This window comes from Vulpes lagopus, chromosome 23 (genome assembly GCF_018345385.1).
Source record: "Vulpes lagopus strain Blue_001 chromosome 23, ASM1834538v1, whole genome shotgun sequence".
NCBI classification, from domain to species: domain Eukaryota; kingdom Metazoa; phylum Chordata; class Mammalia; order Carnivora; family Canidae; genus Vulpes; species Vulpes lagopus.
The window spans coordinates 3,340,151-3,345,000 of record NC_054846.1 but is presented as its reverse complement, the minus strand read 5'-3'; the positions used below and the strand labels follow the sequence as shown (position 1 = coordinate 3,345,000).

At 36.9% G+C, this 4,850-nt stretch overlaps 1 long non-coding RNA gene across 1 annotated transcript in view; it reads left to right on the top strand.

The window, feature by feature from the left end:
• The window catches only part of LOC121481610, a 26,477-nt gene extending 22,529 nt beyond the window's left edge, over positions 1-3,948 (top strand). The window contains exon 3 of the long non-coding RNA XR_005985327.1: positions 3,933-3,948. This is a non-coding gene — a long non-coding RNA (uncharacterized LOC121481610). The remainder of the gene's footprint in view (positions 1-3,932) is intronic.
• The last annotated feature ends 902 nt before the right edge of the window (positions 3,949-4,850 follow it).

Sequence of the window (4,850 nt, the reverse complement as noted above, 5' to 3'; positions counted from 1 at the left end):
TTTTGGATACGACACCAAAAGCATGGCCCACAAAAGAAAAGATTTAATAAGTTGGGCTTTATTATAATTAAAATCTGCTCTTCAGAAGACAAAAGACTTGAACAAAGAAGATACACAGATGTCAAATAAGTGCATGAAAAGATGTTCAACATTGCATATCATTAAGGAACTGCAAATGAAAACAATGACATACTACCATTAGAATGACTAAAATCTCCCCAAAAGATGAAATACCAAATCAACACAAAGATGCAGAGTAACAGGAATGCTCATTCATTGCTAATGGAAATGCAAAATAGTACAGCCACTTCTGAAGGTTAGTTGGGAGTTTCCTCCAAAGCCAAAGATAGGCTTACCACATGATCCATCAAAAATGCTCCTTTATAGATTGAAAACTCATACCCACACAAAAAATCTGAAAAAGCTACATACCATATGATTCCAATTATATGACAATTAGAAATAAAACTAGAGATAGTAAGGAGCTTAGTGCTTGCCAGGGGGTGGGAAAGAGAGATGACAGGGAAGAGGAAGAGAAACTATTCTGTGTGATACTGTAATGAGGTTGACATGAGTTTGCCAAAGTCGACAGAATTGTACAACACGAAGAGTGAACCTTAGTGTAAATCATAGATTTCGGTTAATAATAACATCAATACTGGTACATTGATTGTAACAACTGAACCATGCTAATGCAGGATGTTAATAACAGGAGAAACGGAAGGCAGGGAGAGACAATATATGGAATTCTCTGTACTATCTGCTCAATATTTCTGTATATCTAAAATTGTCATAAACAAAACCAAGGATATTTTTATTTTAAGAAATTAAAATTATGTAGAGAGAAAAAAAGCATATGTGACTTTGGAAGCAGCTACTAACATGTTCACTTATTACAAAGAATCATACATTCCTTTACTTATTACAAAGAATCATATTGCCTTTGAATAAATCATTATATTCTGCTTATATATGCCAAGGTGCTTATTTCAGCCCGTTGCTATAATATGGCCCAGACTGTTAATGTCAACATGACTTAGCAGAGTCTGTCTGTACTCATAGACACACACCTTGGGTTTTGGAAACACACAGTGGCCAAAAACCAACAAAACAACAAAAACCCAATACATTCTTAGAGAAATGAACAGAATTCATCCATGATTATAGGTATTAGACAAACCACAAAATAACATATTCACTTTTCCTTGCATTCTGATTTCCCCAAACCATCCAGAACACCCCCTTGTTTTCTTGAATACAGTGTTGGACAGCTCCTCAACCTGAGAATGGAGCTGTGAGCCCGGGTTCTTGTGTGGCAGGGAAGACAGGAAACAATGGTGAGGCAGTATGGATGCCACCGCCAATTCTTTACCAATGCAAAGGCGGTCACAAGTAAGAATTAACTTCAAATTCCTACCCCAGAGATGGCAAGACCCTGGAGAGAACTAGGAATGGGACCAGAGATGGACAAGTGCTTTTCAGTCAAGGTGGATTTAACTTCATAAAAATAATTTTTTAAAAAATATCTGATTAACCAAAGATCCCATAAACAAAGACAAGAGATAGATTGAAGATTAGAGAATATATAGACCCAAAATATATAATGAGTGTCTACAAATCAGTGTGAAAATTACAAATGCCCAGCTTAAAACTGGACAAAAGATATGAACAAGGCTTTCACAGAGAAAACTATGTAAATAATCAACATATGAAAAAATATTTAACCTCACTAAAAATCAGGAAAAAGCCAATTTAAACAGAGATAGTATTTTTAACTTCAAACTGGAGGGAAAAAAACTAAAGAAAGAGAGAGTTGGGGAAGGATTGGTGAAACACTCCTTTACATATAGTCTCGGTTGCAAATTCCAGGGAAATTTATGAAGAATAATATTTGAAAATTGTATAGTTTCAGCAATTCTACTTCTATAAATCTTTCCTAGAGAAATCTAAACCTGTCTGCAAAATGTTATTTAAAAAAAAAATCTTTTCTACTGCATTGTTGGTAATGCTAAAAAATTAGAGCCCAATTCAAGAATAGGTGAACACATGACAGTAGAGGTATACTCTAGAAAGCTGAGGTCCCATTAACGAGAATAAACTAGATCAACATGCAATGGTATTAAAAGTTTTTTAGATGCATTTTAACCTCTGTTGGCAATATCCTTTAAATTTTATATTTTGAAACATGCCCCGGACTCGGGGCACCTGGGTGGCTGAGTTCGTTAAGCGTCTGACTCTTGTTTTCAGGTCAGGCCATGATCTCAGGGTTGTGAGATCAAGCCCCACGTTGGGCTCTGTGCTGGGCGTGGAGCCTCCTCAAGATTTTCTCTCTCTCCTGCCCCTCCCAAACCTCTGCGGGAGTTCCCACACTCTCTGCCTCTCTCTCTAAACAAACAAACAAAAAAGTGAAAACAAACAAAAAACATGCGTACCTAGGACACAGAAATTCTGCCCTATAAAACACAAAAAGCTATAGACTTCTGACCAGTCATTCCCAAACTATTGTCAAATATAATAAATATGTCCTTAAAAAAAGAAATCTGTGACTCCCTCACCCACCTCTGTTCTGCAGAGGGCAAACCTAACTTTGGCCACAAATGTTGTCTCTCAAGAAAGGGTCTGATGAGGTCATTTTAAAAATAACAGGCAAAGGAAACTGAAGTCTTAGGTGAAAGACCTCAGTAAATCGCTTCCACAAAAGAGACAGAAAATGAAGAATTGGGGATGAGTTACAGTGGAAGGATGTGAAATCTCATTCTCTGCATGTTCTTAAAATTATAAGATTCCCACATATATCTGGAGTCATTTAAATATTTGCCATTTGTGCACTAAACATTGAAAGAAAGACAAAAAGAGGGAGGTTACTTCCAACTAGATAATGCTATAATTTCCCCCCAATGGAACTATTATTTCCTTTCTAAATAAATGAGCTCTTCTTGTTTGAGGAGGAAATTGGAAGCTCCGTGGTTGCATTATTATCATATTTTGTCTTTAGTTAGGTTAGGTTTAATCCAGCTACTCTGAGGTCTATGGCTTTTTTCACTAAAAATTGCTTCAATTGTATATTTATCACCTGGCTAGCAGATGTCAGGTGATTTCAGGCACACAAACCAAAGAGATTTTACTCTGAAGCTGGGCATAGTTGGGGTACCTGGGTGGCTCAGTCAGTTAAGTGTCTACTTTCAGCTCAGGTCATGATCCTGGGGTCCTGGGGTCAAGCTCCGCATTGGGCTCCCTAAGCAGAGAGTCTGCTTCTCCCTCTCCCTCTCCCTCTGCCACTCTCCCTGCCTGTGCTTGCTTGCTCTCTCCTTCTGTCAAATAAATAAAATCTTAAAAAAAAAAAAAAAGTGAAGCTGGGTATAGTCATGTCGGATAGATATCAACATTACTACTTATTTTTTTCATGAAATGAAATACACTCCATTTTTACTCCCAGAGTGGTATTCAAAAACTCACAAATGGGGATCCCTGGGTGGCGCAGCGGTTTGGCGCCTGCCTTTGGCCCAGGGCGCGATCCTGGAGACCCGGGATCGAATCCCACATCAGGCTCCGGGTGCATGGAGCCTGCTTCTCCCTCCGCCTGTGTCTCTGCCTCTCTCTCTCTCGCTCTGTGACTATCATAAATAAATAAAAATTAAAAAAAAAACTCACAAATGTACATACACAAAACCTGGCCCCAGCCTTCATGCACGTTCTCTTCCAATCTGTATGGTAAAGGCGTAAATTCAGTTACATCAATAGTAATGCTAAATTTCAAAAAATGAGAGCACACTGTATTTTTTGCCAGTGCTGAATGTAGTGTTCCAGGTGCACAAAAGTATTTTAACAAGTTTCAGTAAATCTCACAAGTGTTTGATTCTAAAATAAATAATTGTCGAACAAGCTGTCTCCGGGTTAGAGTGTGCTAAACCAATGTTTGGTTTCCATTGCAGGTGAAGTTTGTGGTGGCTCATGGAGCTTCCGTTCACCAGCCTGGAAATAGCATTCATTTTATTGGCTTTTGTTATCTTTTCTTTATTTACTCTGGCTTCCATCTACACTAACCCAGATGAGAGGAATGAAGGTAAGAAGAGAAAGCTCTTTGTGGCTAGTCTCTGTTTCCTTTGTTTTCCAATCAGCTTTCCGTATGATTTGATTGGTTTGGTTTCTATTCTGTGTGTGAAGATAAATTTGTTTTGGGGTGTGGTGTGTGCATGTGAGAAAGAGAGAAGGCAAGACAGAGGGAGAGTTTCTTATTAAGTAGCATCAAAAACCTATCATGGCACTTTACCACCAATTTTTTTAAAGCTTAGACACGGAAAAAAATCATCACATGACTTCTGATCCCAGAATTTGGCAGATTTTATGACTTGAAACTAATATACATATAATGTAGAATTAATGCATATACTATAAAATTAGATATTTATTTATTTATCTAATTTTAACTTTCACCATCCTTCCCTCCCTGCCCCAAATTAGAAATTTAAAATGTATAAAAAGCTCAATATTTTTAAAAAGTCTTTAAAGGTAATTTTTTTACAAGGCAAACATAAATGAGTTTATGAGACAAAAATTCCTGTGTAGCATGGAGTATGTATGTTTTCAACTATACATGGGAAGGAAAAGGATTTGAGTTTTTTTCTAATGATTTCCTGTCAAAGACAACCTTTTGAAAAATAGAAGTATTTTTAAAACAACACTGCATGTTTACCTATTGCCAATAATAATTGTTTGAGCAACAGAGAATATAATTTAAATGGTTGTGCTCCTAGTTCACTGTCATTCAAGGCCCAATACAAAAATGGTAACTGGACATTTTAAGACCAAAAATTTTACATATATATATATAATATGCAAGGAAATTATAC